Consider the following 20086-nt stretch of genomic DNA (forward strand, 5'->3'; position numbering starts at 1 on the left):
GAACCACCATCTAGGGAACCAGGGCAGAAAGAGAGGAACCACGAGTTGAGGAAAACACGCCACCTCCCTTTAAGCCGAAAATCCCCTTCCCACAAAGGTTTGCCAAATCAAAGCTAGATGAGTAATTCAAAAAGTTCATAGAGATGATGAACAAGATATATATTGATGTGCCATTTACCGAGGTCCTAACCCAAATGCCCACATATGCTAAATTTTTGAAAGAAATCCTCTCTAAAAAAAGAAAGATTGAGGAAAGTGAGACGGTTAACCTTACGGAAGAATGTAGTGCCATCATCCAAAATAAATTGCCACCAAAGCTTAAAGATCCGGTAGTTTTTCCATACCTTGTGTCATAGGGTCGGAAGTTGTGAAGAAAGCTATGTGCGATCTAGGAGCCAGTGTCAGCCTAATGCCCTTATCACTTTATGAGAGGTTGGGAATAGGGGAACTTAAATCAACAAGGATGACCCTACAACTAGCAGACCGTTCTGTTAAGTATCCAGCTGGAATCATAGAAGATGTCCCCGTTAAGGTAGGAGAGGTATATATCCCCGCCGATTTTGTTGTGATGGAAATGGAGGAAGACAATCAAGTACCAATTCTTTTGGGAAGACCTTTCCTTGCCACTGCAGGAGCTATCATTGATGTAAAAAAGGGTAAGCTTGCCTTCAATGTAGGTAAGGAAACTGTTGAATTTGAACTTGCTAAACTAATGAAAGGTCCCTCCATTAAGGACTCTTGTTGCATGATAGACATAATCGACCATTGCGTGAAAGAATGCTCTTTAGCATCAACTACACATGATGGTTTGGAAGTATGCTTGGTTAACAATGCAGGTACAAAACTGGAAGGGGAGGCAAAAGCTTATGAAGAACTGTTAGATAGAACTCCTCCAATGAAAGGTCTAAGTGTGGAGGAGTTAGTAAAAGAAGAACCAACACTTCTACCCAAGGAGGCACCGAAAGTAGAACTCAAAACACTTCCATCAAATCTAAGGTATGAATTCTTGGGCCCTAACTCCACTTATCCTGTTATTGTAAATGCAAGTCTCGATGAAGTAGAAACTGAAAAATTGCTTTATGTCCTCAAGAAATATCCTAAAGCCATAGGTTACACCATTGATGACATTAAAGGAATAAATCCTTCATTATGCATGCATAGGATACTTCTTGAAGAAGACTATAAACCCTCCATTGAACACCAAAGAAGACTAAATCCCAATATGAAAGAAGTTGTGAAAAAAGAAGTCTTAAAACTCCTAGATGCAGGTGTTATTTATCCAATTTCTGACTCCAAATGGGTTAGTCCCGTGCAAGTTGTACCAAAGAAGGGTGGTCTCACAGTTATTAAAAATGATAAAAATGAATCCATTGCCACTAGAACCGTCACCGGTTGGAGAATGTGTATTGATTATAGGAAGCTTAATAAAGCAACCCGTAAAGATCACTTCCCTCTCCCTTTTATAGACCAAATGTTAGAAAGGTTAGCTAAGCATTCACATTTTTGTTACCTAGATGGCTATTCTGGATTTTTCCAAATACCCATTCACCCTAATGACCAAGAAAAGACAACTTTTACATGTCCCTTCGGGACCTTTGCCTATAGAAGAATGCCTTTTGGTCTCTGTAATGCCCCTGCTACTTTTCAAAGATGCATGATGTCTATTTTTTCTGACTTCGTTGAAAAGATAATGGAAGTCTTTATGGATGATTTTTCTATGCATGGTTCTAATTTTGATGATTGTTTGACTAACCTTGAAAAAGTTTTGGAAAGATGTGAACAGGTGAACCTAGTCTTAAATTGGGAGAAATGTCACTTCATGGTAAGAGAAGGAATTGTCCTAGGACACTTGGTTTCCGACAGAGGTATAGAGGTAGACAAAGCAAAAATCGAAATTATTGAAAAAATGCTACCTCCCACCTCAGTCAAAGAAATTAGAAGTTTCCTAGGACATGCAGGGTTCTACCGTCGTTTCATCAAAGATTTTTCATCAATCACTAAGCCGCTAACCAGCCTGCTTCTCAAGGATGCAGACTTTACCTTTGATGATTCTTGTTTGCAGGCATTTTGCAGGTTGAAGGAAGCACTAATTACCGCCCCAATCATACAACCACCAGATTGGAACTTGCCTTTTGAAATAATGTGTGATGCAAGCGACTATGTGGTTGGGGCAGTATTAGGTCAAAGAAAGGACAAAAAGATGCATGCCATATACTATGCCAGTAAGACCCTAGATGGGGCACAGGTAAACTATGCCATGACAGAAAAAGAATTGCTAGCAGTTGTCTACGCCATTGACAAATTTCGGCAATACTTGGTGGGATCAAAAATCATTGTTTATACAGATCACTCGGCCATAAAATACTTGCTAAACAAAAAAGATGCCAAACCAAGATTGATCCGATGGATTTTGCTCCTTCAAGAATTTGACCTTGAAATAAAAGATAAAAAGGGCGTAGAAAATGTTGTCGCTGACCACTTGTCCCGACTTCGGGAGACCAATAAGGATGAGTTACCCTTGGATGACTCATTCCCAGATGACCAACTATTCTTATTGGCACAAACTGACGCACCTTGGTATGCAGATTTTGTTAACTTTCTTGCAGCAGGAGTACTACCACCCGAGTTAAACTACCAACAAAAGAAGAAATTCTTCAATGATCTCAAGCACTACTATTGGGACGAGCCCTACCTCTTCCGAAGAGGCTCAGATGGGATTTTCAGGCGATGCATTCCTGAAAACGAGGTAAGTAGTATTCTAACTCATTGTCACTCCTCTTCTTATGGTGGCCACGCCAGTACACAAAAGACTTCTTTCAAAATTCTTCATTCTGGTTTCTGGTGGCCATCACTTTTCAAAGATGTGCATCTCTTTATCTCTAAATGTGACAAATGTCAACGCACCGGTAGCATTACAAAAAGAAATGAAATGCCTTTGAATAACATCCTTGAAGTGGAAATTTTTGATGTTTAGGGTATTGACTTTATGGGACCTTTCCCTTCCTCTTTTGGGAATCAGTACATATTAGTAGCCGTTGACTATGTGTCCAAATGGGTTGAGGCCATTGCTTCCCCCACTAATGATGCACAGGTAGTTATAAAAATGTTTAAGAAAGTCATCTTCCCTAGATTCGGAGTGCCACGAGTTGTGATAAGCGATGGAGGGTCTCACTTCATTTCAAGACATTTTGAAAAACTTTTGCAAAAACTTGGAGTGAGGCACAAAATTGCGACACCCTATCACCCCCAAACTAGCGGACAAGTGGAGGTCTCAAACATACAAATTAAAGCTATCCTTGAAAAAACTGTTTCCACCTCTAGAACAGATTGGTCAAATAAGCTTGACGATGCCCTTTGGGCCTATCGAACGGCTTATAAAACCCCCATTGGGATGACCCCTTTTAAACTTGTCTATGGGAAATCTTGTCACCTTCCTGTTGAGCTCGAGCATAAGGCTTATTGGGCAATTAGAAACCTCAACTTAGATCCCAATTTAGCCGGTGACAAAAGAAAACTTCAATTAAATGAGCTAGAAGAACTTAGGATGGATGCTTATGAAAATGCTCGCATTTACAAAGAGAGAACTAAGACCTGGCATGACAAGAAAATCATCAAAAGGCACTTCAAAAGTGGTGACCTTGTGCTGCTCTTTAACTCTAGGCTAAAACTCTTTCCAGGTAAACTGCGATCACGATGGTCCGGTCCTTTCCAAGTTCGCACAGTCTACCCTTATGGGGCGATTGAAATCTTTTCTGAAGAAACAGGATCTTTCACGGTTAATGGCCAACGGCTTAAAATCTATAATACCGGGTAAGTAAATGAAGTAGTGGCTGATTTCACCCTTAGTGACCCACCTTAAGGATTTTCATCCTCACCTTCGTCAAGCTAGTGACGTTAAAAGAGCACTTCGTGGGAGGCAACCCATGAATTTAATTGCTTTCTTTGTTTCCTGGTATTTCTCTTTATTTTGTAGGTAAATGTCCGAGATTGATTAAGAAACGCAAGAAAATCAAAGTTCCAAGAACCAGAAAGGTGGCACGGCCCGTGCTTGCTTTGGCACGGCCGTACCAAGAACCACAACCAAATCTTCAATAAAGTTGGCAGAATGATGGCACGGCCCGTGCTAAACATGGCACGGCCGTGCCAACCTGAAGGCTTCCAGAGTTCAAAATTTCGACAAATTGTGAGCTTTCCGCACCCTTTCTCATTTTTCCATTATTTCTTACGTTTCTATCATTTGAATCATTGAGGACAATGCTTCTCCTAAGTGTGGGGGGAGCCTAATAAAGTGTCTTTAGTCGTAGTGTTTCCAAACTTCCCTTGAACTTTATTCTTTTGTTCTGTTTTATTGAAAAAGGCATAGTTAAGTAGCCAATTTTTATTGAAAAAAATCATGACACAAAAATTTTCATTGTCTCCTCTTATTTTGTTGATTCTTGTACATGAAAGCAAACTCTTGTGTTTTAAGTCTTCTTGATATAACCACATCTTGTCTTAAAGTGAATAAAATTCTCCAATGAGAAAAACACAAAGTTGCTTCCCTTGAGTAAATGTATGAATAGGTATTTTAAGGAAACGCGTTCTAATCTTAGTGGTGCATTAACCTTTAAAGATTCTCAAAGCGCCAGTAGTGTAAGTGAGTATAAGGGAGTTCATAAAAAGCCAAAAAGCCAAATAAATTCCAAGATCTCATCACTGAATCTAGATTGGGGAAGGAGGTAGGCCCTCCGACTTCCTACGTGAAGGTGATTGTTATCTTGAGAAAAACATTAAAAAAGCATCGTTGAAACTAGATTGGGGAAGGAGGTAGGCCCTCCGACTTCCTACGTGAAGACGATGTTTTAAGGGGTACCATTGAATCTAGATTGGGGAAGGGGGTAGGCCCTCCGACCTCCTACGTGAAAATGTTGTTCCTTAAATAAAGAACTTAAAATGTGCATATGGCAAAGAACAAAGATTCTCAAAAACTCCCATCTCTCTTATGTGAATTGTAGAAGGAATCTTTCTTGGTTAGTTTAGTGCTAGGATTAGACCATGTTTCCTCATAATACCTATCTTATACAGGAGCAAGAAAAGGGTTGGACTTCACACACACACTCACTTGAAACTTGATCGTTGGGTAGAATAAAGATTTCAAGAAATACTTGAGTTTGTGATTAGTTTACATTTTGGGATTTATGCCCTTGAGGAGACATGTGCTTTAAATTAATTGTCATTTGATTTAACTGTTGATGCTACTATGTTTATGCCTTTTTCTTGAGGACAAGCAAAGATTCAAGTATGGGGGAGTTTGATGAGTCATTTATATGCTATTTTAATATGCTTTTTAGTTTAATTTTATTTAGATTTTATATATTTTTATATTAATATTATTTCCTTTTTAGGATAGTTTACTTTAAATTGCAATTTGTTATATTTCAGGGAAGAATATTGGATGGATTGAATCTTGGAGCAAAAGAAAGGGGTTTGGAGCAAATTGGACACAAAAATATAAAGATTGAGAGACAAATTATGTCTCCCAGAAGTCAGAAGCCAGGCACGGCCCGTGCTAGCCTTGGCACGGCCGTGCCACCCTCCAGAACACTTTTTGCTGCTTTTGCTTAGATTCTAAGCTATTCTATTTTGGCGCACAATCTACCGAGGAATATTCTTGGAATATACTTGCTTAGATTTTAAGTCAATTGTGTACTATAAATAGAGTAGCTAGCCATCACCAATATTCATCTTTACTTGGAATACAATAAGTGACAATTGCTTTTCTAAATAAAGTTCTTTTCCTTTCCTTTATTTTATTGTCTTTTACTTTAATGCTTTCTCTCTTCTCCCCTATGTCTACGATGAACATGAGTGAGTAGACTTCTTCTTGTCTTGGGATTGTTGGATAAGTCTAAATGACATAATCCTAATCAAACCAAGCCCTAAGCCTTAATCTTATGTAACCCTAATTTCTTATCTGAATTCACCGTCTTAACATGGATTAACCATTATCAAACTGTGGAAACGAAAGTGGAGGGTTTGATAATTGTTCGTCCATTATTCCAAATATCAATTCATAAAACGAAAGTGGAGCTTTGATATTCGAACAAGTGAATTCAGACAAGGATTGCAAAGTCAGCGAAATAGGCTTTGCAATCTTTGAGACATATAGTTTCGATCTTCAAGGGAACTAATAACAATCAAGTCAGCGAAATAGGCTTGGTTGTTAGAGGAACCAAAATCCAATAGTAATCAAGTCAGCGAAATAGGCTTGGTTGCTAGAGGAACTTAAGAGAAACTGTCTTGAGAAATTAGGTCTAACATAACATTATAAGCTTATGGTTTTGGTTTGAGAAGGACTTGTTATTTAGATGAAACCAACGATCCCAAGGCTCTTTTATTATATTGTATTTAACCGTTTAAAAACCCCCAATTTACAATCTCTTCTCTCTTCTAATCATCTCTAAAGGTTAATTAAATTGAACTACTCCCTGTCGGAACGATACTCTTTTATACTAATTCGGTAAGACCGTGCACTTGCGGTTTTATCTCATCAGTAGGATTCAAAATTTCAACGGGTTAATAATTATTTTGGTCTCTAGATGTGTAGCCATAATAGTCCTTCAATGTATCGAAATTTTAAAATAGTTATTGATTGTGCACTTCGTTAATCAAAATAGTTTTTTATGTTAAAACAGTCTCTCAATGGTGACACTAACTCTTTTCATAAAGTGTAACACCCCGTTACCCCAAACAATTAATAAAAAATAAAATAATCAGAGTTCAACAAACGACGGGCATGTCACACTGCTTTTCAATTTTTTTTAAATAGAATATAAAACTATTTATTAAAATCAACCTAATAGTTAAACCAATAATTTGCCGCGGAATATTTTTCAAAATATCTAACATCAACATCCAACAATAATCCTGGCACAAAGGCCTCAACATAATATTCATCAAAATTGTTCAACAACAATAAAGGGCTACATCAGCATGTTCCAAAATGGATACATAAGGAATGAAAATAAACAACTAATTCCCATCCCGTTACGTATCAGAGCCCTAGACACTTGAGCCACCACTCTACTATTCTTCATCACCTGCAAGTTACCCATAGGAAGGGCAACATTTCCAAGCAGAAGGGGTGAGATTCACAAACAACAATAATAGATATATAATTCATCAATTAAATATAACACCCTAAATATCATCAATACATCATTGTGTGTGTGTGTGTATATATATATATATATATTTCATGATCACATCATAACATCATATTCATCTTCAATCAATAGTAAGAATTATTACTCAATCACCAACAACGACTCATGCAATGACATGACAACACCACTAAGAGTCCTCATCAAATGCGACTATACACATGCATGTGGTACCAATTTACAGGGCATAAGCCCTCACCGAATTTGAATGGTTAAAGCATTCACAGGGCATAAGCCCTCACCAATTTGAACGACAAGGCGTTCCAGGGCAAGAGCCCTCACCGCTTTATGTTTATGCAATGGACTCAACTTGTGAATATCTACATACAACTCAATAATTCAACGACATGTATGATTTATTTAGATATAAGCATACATCACAGTCATCAACAAATCACCATAATTAATTCAATAGCTCTAGAAAATAACACAATAAATTATAGTCAAGCTCCTACATCAAGTTCATTCATTTCTATTCAATTACGTAACAAACAGCTTCAGGTACTGGGAAACTCGCCTCGCGAGCACATCTGCTCGCTATGGCGAACTCATGAAATGGGTTACTCGCCGTGGCGAGTACGAGGCGAACGAGAAAAAGGGTGCTCTCGGGAGTTTTGACATTTTTCCCACTAAATCCTCATTTTTAAGCTCCCTATTCATCTTTTTAATCTGAAAATTGTCTCAGTCGTCTCTAAAAACATCTAGACACTCAAAACTAACCAACTTATACCTTATGACAACAATCTGAAAATCATGATCTCTCACTCACTTACTCACTATGGCGAGTGGTTCTGCTCGCGGGGCGAGCTATGAAGATCTCACTCACGAGGCGAGTCAGGCTGCTCGCCGGGGCGAGCGATGAATGTCTGTACGGGCAGAATGCAGGTTTTTTCCAAAAATCTCAATTTCCTCAATTTCACTCACCAAAACAGTTTACAGAAGTGCAATGAAATACTGTATGCAACCAGAACATATTTCTAACACTAAAACAATGATTCCTACACTCAATCCACCCAAAAATCAAAGAATCAAACCTAAACTCAAATTCCCAACTTCTACCAGAAACATGTTAAACCAAAATCAGAATTACAATCTATACTATTGAAATTAAACCTCACCCTTACCTTAATTCAGATGAGCAAATTCTACAAAATTCTGGTTCTCTTGGCTCTTCTCCCTTGTTCTTGGTTTTTCTCCCAAAACATGATTTTACGTAAAACTGCTTCTGACCTCTCCTTTTCCTAACTCCTAACTTAACTCCCCTTTATTTCATTTAACTTTCTCTTAATTCTAATTAAATCTCCAGACTCTAAAATAATAATAGTTCTCACTTATTCTAATTTAATACCAAAATAAATCATATAAATAAATATAACACCCCACATGAACAACAATAATCATTTAAAATCATATAAAAGACTCTAAATAAATTATAAATAAATAAATAATGACTAGGGCGTTACATAAAGGACATGGTATGACAGTAACTAAGTACTTATAGTGGCTGATAAGACAATAAGTAAGTATATCGATGGATTAATATGAAAATATTAATGAAATATTTTAAGGTTATAAACTATTTAGACTAACATAATGCATAATCAGAGACTATTTTAAAATTTCAATAAAGAATTATTATAATTACTCGGTACACATTCGTGAATCGATAACCCCAAATTTCAACTCACACCCTAAAAAATGGGTTAGCCGGATTGACCCATCTCAATTATGCGAAAATTGTTCTTCTCCCAACAAAAAACGCTCACTCCCATAAAAACTTATCAAAATACCCTCCACGTACGTGAGTTAACTCACGTTTGGTAAGTTGGAGTATAACCTACATGAGTTAACTCGTGCTCGGGTTATAATCTACATGAGCTAACTCACGTTGGGTTATAATCCACGTGAGTTAACTCACATGGGATGTATCATTATAGCGAACGTAACTTAAGTCACAATGAGTTTAACACCTGCGTGACTTAAGTCACGTGAATAGATGTCATACCCCAATTTTTGACCTAAGACCCCACATTCATACGCCCTTTGACCTTGGGTCAGTATCTGATTTTTCAATTGTTGGTTCCATGTCGGGCCCTCATCTCTCTTTATTTTTCTTTAAATTCCATCTTTTCATTTTTTGTTTATTGCTGTTTTTTATTATTAGCATTATTTTTATTTGTATCTGTCATACCCCAATTTTTGATCCAAGATACCTCTGACAAGTGGGTATTTTAAAATACCTCATATTTGATTCCGAGTCGAGCCCTCTTCTCTCAACTTTCATTTTTTATTTATTTTTTAGTTTCCATCTTTTATTTAAATTCCTTTTAATTTAATTAACTCATTTAGTTTTTTATTTTTAGGGGTTTATGGGCAAAATTATTCATTGGGCGAGCTGAAGGAGAGGAGTTTCCAGGGAGAAAGGCTAAAGTTGACTCGTTGAGAGAGCAAACACTTCGCCCAACGAAATAAGGCAATTTACTGACTTTTTAAAGACCATGTGGCTTTTCCCTCCATTTGAAGAAAGCTCGATTCACTGAGCAAACATGAATTCGCCCAGTGAGTCTGTACAATTCTAACTAGTATAAATAGATGTGTAATCAGTATCTGCAGAGTATGATTTACTGAGCAAGTATCTGCAGAGTATGATTTTCTCAGGTTGGAGAATTAGGTCTGGTCGCTACAATATGTGAAAATCAACCCAACTAGTCTGATATGATTATTTTGAGCCAGATAGCGGATTTGCAAGAAATACTGGAGGGAGTACAAATGTTGAGCAGTGAATCCGAAAAGAGAGTATTGATTCCAAACAATCGAAGCGGGTTTACTGGGAAATCTTGTATTATGCGTTGAGTCGATTATAGAAGAGTGGAGTCCCATCAAGTGTTTTGTTGGAGGCTCTTACGGGATACACTTCCTTCTAGAGAAACACTCCATAGGTGCATTATCCTCATCGATCCTCACTCTCGTTCGTGTGTTTTTTGCTTCATCGAAACAGTATCTGCAGAGCAATTATTCTTTTACTGTCAGACTTCTTTACACTTTCTCAACTTCGGACAACTGTTAAAGCGTAAGAACGTGAAAAAAGCGTGATACTTAACATGGTTGGCGACTACTTGAAGCATTTGGAGAGTAAAGAATTACATCTTATTTAGGGATAGAGTCGCAGACATTGAAAAATGGTTGGAGGATATCATAATGCAATCTTGGATATGGCTACTCGATCAGTGGAACATTGAACGACAAAATGATCCAAGGTTAGTTTTTTGTTATTTTTAGTCCTTTTATTTTGAGTGTTAACTACAATATATTAATCCGCAATATTTGACATATAGTATCATTATATTAAATTCTACCGCGGATTTGCATCTTCATTAATTTAAGGCTAAAATATGCTTTTGCTCCCTGCAAATATAGCGAATTTGAGTTTTGGTCCCTGGTAATTTTTTTTTTGAATTCCATCCCTTCAAATTTTTTTGTTTTTTAAAATAGTCCCTGAGCCCATAAACTTAATGATTTGGAACCATTTTGCTTAGGTATTGAGGAGATAAAACCGCAAGTGCACGGTCTTACCGAAGTAGTACAAAAGAGTATCGTTCCGACAGGGAGTAGTTCAATTTAATTAACCTTTAAAGATGATTAGAAGAGAGAAGAGAATTGTAAGTTGGGGGTTTTTAAATGGTTAAAAATCAATATAATAAAAGAGCCTTGGGATCATTGGTTTCATCTAAATAACAAGTCCTTCTCAAACCAAAACCATAAGCTTATAATGTTATGTTAGACCTAATTTCTCAAGACAGTTTCTCTTATGTTCCTCTAGCAACCAAGCCTATTTCGCTGACTTGATTACTATTAGATTTTGGTTCCTCTAACAACCAAGCCTATTTCGCTGACTTGATTGTTATTAGTTCCCTTGAAGATCGAAACTATATGTCTCAAAGATTGCAAAGCCTATTTCGCTGACTTTGCAATCCTTGTCTGAATTCACTTGTTCGAATATCAAAGCTCCACTTTCGTTTTATGAATTGATATTTGGAATAATGGATAAACAATTATCAAACCCTCCACTTTCGTTTCTACAGTTTGATAATGGTTGATCCATGTTAAGACGGTGAATTCAGATAAGAAATTAGGGTTACATAAGATTAAGGCTTAGGGCTTGGTTTGATTAGGATTATGTCATTTAGACTTATCCAACAATCCCAAGACAAGAAGAAGTCTACTCACTCATGTTCATCGTAGACATGGGGGAGAAGAGAGAAAGCATGAAAGTAAAAGACAAGAAAATAAAGGAAAAGAAAAGAACTTTAATTAGAAAAGCAATTGTCACTTATTGTATTCCAAGTAAAAATGAATATTTGTGATGGCTAGCTATTCTATTTATAGTACACATTTGACTTAAAATCTAAGCAAGTATATTCCAAGAATATTCCACGGTAGATTGTGCGCCAAAATAGAATAGCTTAGAGTCCAAGCAAAAGCAGCAAAAGGTCTTCTGGAGGGTGGCACGGCCGTGCCAAGGCTAGCACGGGCCGTGCCAGGCTTCTGACTTGTGGGAGACATATTTTGTCTCTCAATCTTCATATTTTCGTGTCCAATTTGCTCCAAATCCCTTTCTTTTGCTCCAAGACTCAATCCATCCAATATTCTTCCCTGAAATATAATAAATTGCAATTTAAAGTAAACTATCCTAAAAAGGAAATAATACTAATATAAAATTATATAAAATCTAAATAAAACTAAACTAAAAAGCATATTAAAATAGACAATAAATGACTCATCAGGTATCACTTGCTGACTAAACATAGGTTGATACACTTGGCATGAAAATTAATTTAAATATTTATAAAATAAAATAATAAATCAAAAAATTATTTTTGTTTATTTTAATTATAGTTTTATATTTTTAAACAACCTATTATTATTAAAATTATAAAACAGATTTTTAAATTACAAAAATTGATTTTCAGTATTTAAAATTAAAACAAATTTCTTTTAATTAAATTTAAAACACATAAATGTTTATTTGATGGAACAAAAAACGAATCAAAACTTAGAGAGAGAGAGAGAGAGAGAGAGCACGTTCATTTTTTCCCAGAACTTCTTTCCCCCAAAACTTCAGTTCCAGAACTTCATTCTTTTCTCTAGAACTTCATGTTTTTTTCCCTCTCTTCATCTTCAACCCATTCTAGAAACTCCAATTATCTGTGTTAAAAGAGAAAAGGGCATAAACATCACTAACACATTCATCTTCATCCCTGAATTTTAAATTCTCAGATCTAGACATACAACCCATTACACACACATCTATCATCAAATCATAATCAATCCTTTAAATTGGATTCGATTCCATGGAGAAGAGAGAAGAGAAAACGGCGAGACAAAGCTTCTCTGCATCGGATTCGATTCGAAGACCGACGAACCTGTTGTTAGCGAGGAATATTAAGAGAGGTTCAACATCTTATCTCTCATCAAGTCTCTCGCAGATTTGCATTTTCTGGATTTCAATTGGATTCGGATTTGGGGATTAAGGTTGTGGTGAGGTCGCCGACGAGTGACGGTGAAGACGGTGACGGTGGTGATGAGGGAGGAAGAACCAAGGTGATGATGAATTGGGATGAACTTGGTGATAATGATCCTTGACTATTTGATTTGTTTACTGATATGTTTTTGTTGTTACCATTTGATTTAAGAAGAATAAAGGCTAAAGGTGGTGTGGTGGATACATGGATGAAGAAGATGAAGAGTGATGGAGCAGGTGAAGATTGCCGAAGAAGAATGGGGACAAATGAAACCCTCCCATGTTTTTTTTTTAATTTTGACAAACAAATTTTATTTTAATTAAATTGATTTATAAAATGTTTAAAATAAGTTAAATGCCACATATAAGATTGTACAGTCAGCATCTGCTACCTAAGCAAAAATCAGCCAAATCAACTAGAAAGTGGGTCCAGGGACTATTTTAAAAAACAAAAATTTTTGCAGGGATGGAATTCAAAATTTTTTTTTACCAGGGACCAAAACCCAAACTCGTTATATTTGCAGGGACCAAAAGCATATTTTAGCCTTAATTTAACATAATTGAGCTTCTCCTACCTTCTTATTAGTTAGGGTTCAAACTCTCATCAATAGTCCAAAAATATATTCTATAGCATGATTTTAAACCGGTTAAAAAACAATCGATTTTTTAAAAGAAAATGGTTAGCATTTTTGCAATTATAAATCAATGCTTTTGAAATTGGTTAAATGTGTAACTCTTCTTCTACCATAAAAATTACTCTCTAGGCTTAAACATTTGTTTATATTTTAAGATTTATTCTATTTCCTTGAATGAGATGAGTTACAGGAGGAGGAAATAATATCCATACATATGATTCTCATTTTTCTAAACATTTATTCTTCACACATACTTTTACTTCTAGGACATGTCTCTGGACTATGGAATTCAGCTACTATTGATGATTCTCATGCTCTAAATCCCCTTCTTCACTCTGAATCTTCACTCTAATTACAGTGAAGATTCAGAGTAAAGAAATGGATTTAGAACATGAGAATCATCAATAGTAGCTGAATTCCATAGTCCAGAGACATGTCCTAGAAGTAAAAGTATGTATAAAGAATAAATGTTTAGAAAAATGAGAATTATATGTATGGATATTATGTTCTCATATGGATGGCAAACGTGTTTTCATGAAACCAATCTAGAAAAGTGAAAAAAAGAATTGCCAATTTATTCCCTCAAAAATGTTTTGTTTTTTCCCCCCTTAAACTATAATTATTTAGTAAATATTTTTAAGGGTTTTTTACATGCTTTGTTTTTTTCCCTTAATCTAACCTTTTTTTATTAAATATTTGTTAGGGTTTTTATTAAAATAATAAATTTCTTACTATATAACTTTTTTTTTTTGAAATATTCTTACTATAAAACATGGTTGGTTTGTCTTTAAAGTTGCATATAACTTGTTTTTTTTCCTTTAAACTAACCTTTTTTTATTAAATATTTGTTAGGGTTTTTATTAAAATAATAAATTTCTTACTATATAACTTTTTTTTTTGAAATATTTTTACTATAAAACATGGTTGGTTTGTCTTTAAAGTTGCATATACAAAGGCCATTGAAATTCAAGGGGAGAGGTGGACTTAGGCTTTTAAAATTTGCATATGATTGCACTGTTTTATTAGTGCTTGAACCTCCTCATATTTTAACATTGCAATTGAGCCAAACAATTTGCACCAAAAACCCAAGTTTCTCTCACCCTATGAATGACACGAGTCTCACTTTTATGTTAGCACAACAATATTTGCCTCAACTAGAGATAATTGACTTCCTTTTTATATAACTCTATTTTTTTTTAAAGGCCAACTCTCCATCTGGCTTTTCCTATTACATTTGTTTTCTTTTATTTTCTTATTAATGATTGTAATTGTAATAATTGAATTCCTTCTAAAGTAAAAATGAAGTGCTTGAAGATAGAACACAAATCCTAAAAGTCTTTTAAGAAGCTTTTACCTCTAAACCAAGTATGTCAGAGAGTTTAATTCTTGCAAATATAATATATATTACTAAATATTTTATATTCTTTCATAACTTAATACTCCCACCATCCTAAATTTTAACGAAAAGTTCACTTTTTTTGTCCCAAATTATAAATAAAATTGACAAATGTTTACCCTATTTAATCAAGTTGGTTTCAAATGTCATCTTTTCCAAATAAAATAAAATAAATCTTACTTATTCTCAATTTTCATGAACTCAAATGCAAGGTGTATCCAAATTACTCTCCCTCACATTTTTTCCGTAACCAATAACTTATGCAAATTATTTTTACTTCTTTCCATGAAACATATTTCAACACAAAATGTTATACACCAAATTATTATGCTTTAGAATTATAAATTTATAATTTACACAAATTCTAACTTTCATTTGATAGATTTTGAAATTTATAATTTATACAAAATGTGGAAAATATAAAAAATAATAATTAAACATTTATGCAAAAAAAAAAAGATATTTGATAGGAAAAAAATGACGAAAATTATAAATTTAGTAGTATAAATAAATGATAATTAAAAGAAAAAAATAACTGCACAAAACTTTCATAGCTCTGATAAAGTAGAAAGTTCTGAATCCCTTGCTTCACTCCGAGTCTGTCTTTGTAGCACATCACTACTCAAAAACCGACGAGCAAAGAACACGAAATACAACAGATTCAAGACTCCGAATGCAGCGATAGTGTAGTAATAATGCTCAAGCCTATTCTTATTCAAATCATTACCTCCTAACCATTGTGGTCCACCATTTCCTTTTGTTAAAGCCACAATAATCTTTATAAGAAGATTGCTCAACCAACTTGCAATGCTTAAGCTTAGAAAAAACACAGCACCGCCTAATGTCTTCATACTGTCAGGCCAATATGATGTCAATAACTCCATCATAGGAATTGCGGCAAATGCTTCAACCAAACCAGATAAACCAAATTGTGGAATAAGCCACCAAATTCTTGTAGGTGATTGAAATGTTCCGTGTTTCAATGCGTTGTCGCGGCGGCGCACTTCAATCAGTCCTGATACAACCATGCCAACAATGGAAAAAATAATTCCTATTGTTATTCTTTGACCAATTGACAATCTTTTACCATTAGAGGTAGCTGTTTTAGTGAAAGGGATGTAGATTTTTTCATAAAGCACAATCCATGATGAAAGAAAAATCATTGGTACTAATCCCATCCAAGCTGGTGGAATAATGAATTTTGTTCCAATTGATCTGTCTATTTGTAATCCTTGTAAAATTCCATATGAATTTGCTTGTCCCATTGAAATAAAACATCCAATTCCTGCTAACCAAATTGGTAAAGTGGATAATATTGCTTTCAATTCTTCCACTTGTTGTAAACTGCATAATCTCCAATTATCAATTGAATTTCCATTGCTGTCAATTTCATTTTGGTTTGTAATCACCGCGGCTTTATCGAGATATCTGAACCTATTTGTATGAGCAAGTTTCACATTTCTTGAATCTTCTGACTCATTAGAAGATAATTGTGGATCATAAAATGAGAGTTCAGAATCTTTCTTGATATCAATGTGATGTTTTCTAATTGAAGCAACAATTACTTTCACCAAGTCGCTTAAGACGCTTCCTTTCGGCTTCAACTTGATATAAGTGCATTGTCCCAACAAGAAGATGGTTAATGAGACGGTGAAACACCCCGTTGGAATGATGAAACCAATAAACCAGCTTACATTGGTTTGAATGTAGACAACGCCGGTCAGAGCTATCAAAAGTGCTACTGTGAATAAAAAATACCACCAATTGCAAAAGATCTCTAACTGAGCTTTTCCTTTTGCGGTTTTTGTATCGAATTGATCGGCTCCAAAGGCAATATTGCATGGTCTTAGGCATCCTGAACCTATTGCGAAAAATCCAAGTCCCAAGTATAGGATACTGAGTTGCACACCTGTCGGTTTTATGCAATCCGAAAGAGTAGGGCAACTTGGAGGTCTTAATGATGAATGACCAGCACCTAGAGACATGAATCCCATACCCTGTCATATATTGAAGCTTATGATGTCTTTAAATTTTCATTCATAATAAGTAGGGACATTTAAAGTAGAGAGCATAATTCTTAATCGAGGTCTGAAACCGCAACTGCAACCGATATAAGAATTTTAGAGGTTTCTTCAAGGACATCACAACGGCAAATTGTGATCGCAATTGTTTTTTTTTTTTTGTTGGTCAGGTCAATTGTTTGTATTTTACCACAATATCAAGGTTATAAACAAAATTGTGACTGCAAAAACATTTTAGAACCATGGTTAAGAACAAATAAAAGCTGCTATTATTTATTAATTACTCTTAACCATGGTTCTAAAATGCTCTTGGGGTCGCAATTTTTTTAAAAACCTTGATATTGCGGCAAAATACAAACAAATGCAATCATAATTTGCTTTTATGATATCTTGGGTTGAATAATTTTACTCTTACACATGTTTGACTTATATTTTCAATATACAATTTCTTACGATGGTTTCCTTAAACAATACTCTTAGGCTTTGTTTGCTAGTTTGGAGGGGAAGGGATGGGAAGGGTTTGGATAATAGGAAGGAACAAATGAAAGAAATAGGATGACATTTAGACTGGAAGGCTTTGGGGGGTTCATTTTTCTTTATAATACAAAACCCTCCTCATTTGGGGGAACTCACAAATTGTATTGGAGGGGTTTTGGGGGTTTTGAAGGGTTTACATGGATTCTTCACATTTAATTTATGTAGTTATAATATTCTTAAAATTAAATATATATTAATCATAAGAATTAATTTATCATTCTCTAAAAAACTATTCTTTTAAAAAATGTGAAAGATTTTACCATTTTCCCCTATATTTCCAACGCTTCAAAGTCTTCCCTTCCCCTCCCCTCCAAACTCCCAAACAAAGCCTTAAGGCATTTGTGAGCATGACCCAAAATTTATATATAGTAGAATAGAATTTATTAAAACTTTGAATGTTCATTGATTGGATTTTCAGAAAATTTCATTTTTAACAATACATCATGAAATGGCAAAAATGGAAAAATAAATCAAAGTATTATGATAATTTGTTTGTATTTACCAGAAGTGAAGCTATGCCGCCAAATATAAGCATATGAAACTTTCCAACATAAGCATCTGCAATATAAGCAGCTACTAATGGAATAAAATTTACTAAACCAGACCAAATGTTGAAAACCTCAACTGAAAATGTTGTATCCATGTTGTATTGTGTATGCATGTATACAACTAAATTGGCAATCAAACTCATTGAAGCTAATTTCTCGAATGTCTCATTTCCTATATTCAAACAAACACATAATTTAGATTCATAAATTCTATTGAAAATATTGTAATAATCATATATCAAGCAAAGAATATTGAAGGATTTATTTATTACCAAGAATGTATTTGACAGATTTCCATCCTCCTTTTTTATTTTTGGTTGAAGAGGAATGAGAAAAGTTTGCTAAAGGATCTTGCCTTTCATTAGACTCGTTCTCATTCTTCATCTCTTCCATCTAAATTTTTCTAACCCACCTCACACTTGTTGACCTATGAAGATTTTAATCGTTTTAATCTTTATTATAGTTCAAGAACAAGAAAGAATCGAAGTGTTTGGATTTATAGAGGAAAAAATTGTAACAAATTCTTTCTTTTTTACTACAAATTGTAACAAATTGTTGTTATTGGATAGCAAACGTGTTTTCATGAAAAAAAGAATTGCCAATTTATTCCAACTATGCCGGCCTATTCTTTAGGAGCTATCTATTAGCTTTTGCCAAACAGAAGAGCAATTGAAGTGGCGTGTAGAAGAGCAATTCAAGTGGCGGATATAGTGCAAAATCTTTGCCAAACAGAAGAGCAAGGATGAAGTGGCGTGTAGAAGACCATGTTGTTTACCTGCCTCCAAAAATCTTTGCAACTATATAGTGCAAAATAAATAAAGGAGTAATTTTCTTTTATCCCTTATGTTAAAAGTTATATAGTAAGGAATTTGGCGTAAGCCCTTTGCTATTTTTTCACAAGTGTATAAAAATAAGTTATAAACAACAAATCAACTATATCAATCAACAACGTGCAGTGAGGAAGTTTTAGTTTTACAATGCTTGCTTCTTCTATGTAAGTGCGGGAACGTGCATATGCTACGTGGTCCATGCCCTAACTGTGACTAGAAAACAGATTAGTGACATAGCCATTACTTTTTCTTAAAGAAACATAGCCCACCCAAAAATAAAAAAGGAGGATGGAAATAATTATAATAATTATCTTTTGGCTTACAATCAAATAGAAGTAATGACTTGAAACCGTTTCAAAAAGGTGAATTTGTTTATTACAATATTTGTCACACAAGCTGTCAAAATATGATATTTATTCCACGTGAAGATGTTATGGAACCTCGTTAATAAATGAGCTTCGGTGCAGAGTACTTAGATTGTAAGGTAGATATAAGAGATAAATATGTATTTTTTTTCCCCTTAAAGATATAGTGAGTTTTGAATTTCATCTCTAAAAAAGATGTTTTCATCCTTCTAAACAAAATTGTTTTTTTTTTATTTTTTATCTCAAATGGCAAGTTTATATTCATATTTGTATCAAGGTTATGACCATTTTATATTTAAAATATGTCCATATATTATGTCGCACTCATGTATGCCCATATTATGCTTAAAAAATGTGAAGAAAATGTTAAAATTGTGCTCAATATGGACAAAATATGAAGAACAAATTGTACCCAAAAATAAATATGAAGAACAAACTTTGTGAAGATCTTCTGTTTGGCAAAAGCTAATAGGTAACTCCTAAAGAATAGGCCGGCATAGTTGGAAAATTGCTCTTCTCCCAACAAAAAATGCTCACTCTCAAACAAACTAACAAAAATACCCGCCACGTGTAGGCATGGCAATGGGATAAGGTGGAGATGAGTTTTACCTTCTCCGTCCTCATACCCTACTTCCATATTCTTACTCGTTACCCTACCCATATCCAGCGGGGATGAGAAATCGAATCTCATCCCCGTCTCCGACGGGTTCGGGTATCCCCGCCTCATCCTCATCCCCGCAGTGGATATTTTTTTTATAAAAATAGAAGTATTTAGCACCGTCGAGAGATATGTTGTAATGCATTATCCAGCAAATAGATGATGACGATCAATGACTCTGGTGATTAAGAAAAGAGAGGCCGATAATGTGTGATATGAAATGAAAATAGAGAGAACCGTAATAAATGAGTGTCATCTGGAACACTGAGACTCTGACTATGTGAGTGAAATGATTTAGAGTTTGGGTTTCTATTTATACCAAAGGGGTGGTAAATTGATTTTTTTACATTCGGGACGGGTTTGGGTATGGGTT

The 20086-nt window shown here is 34.9% G+C and overlaps 1 protein-coding gene across 1 annotated transcript in view; it reads left to right on the top strand.

Moving 5' to 3' along the window:
• The window catches only part of LOC25498625 (protein RETICULATA, chloroplastic), a 61352-nt gene that overhangs the window by 28731 nt on the left and 12535 nt on the right, over positions 1-20086 (top strand). The window lies entirely within an intron of this gene.

The sequence above is a fragment of the Medicago truncatula genome, chromosome 7 (genome assembly GCF_003473485.1).
Source record: "Medicago truncatula cultivar Jemalong A17 chromosome 7, MtrunA17r5.0-ANR, whole genome shotgun sequence".
NCBI lineage: Eukaryota > Viridiplantae > Streptophyta > Magnoliopsida > Fabales > Fabaceae > Medicago > Medicago truncatula.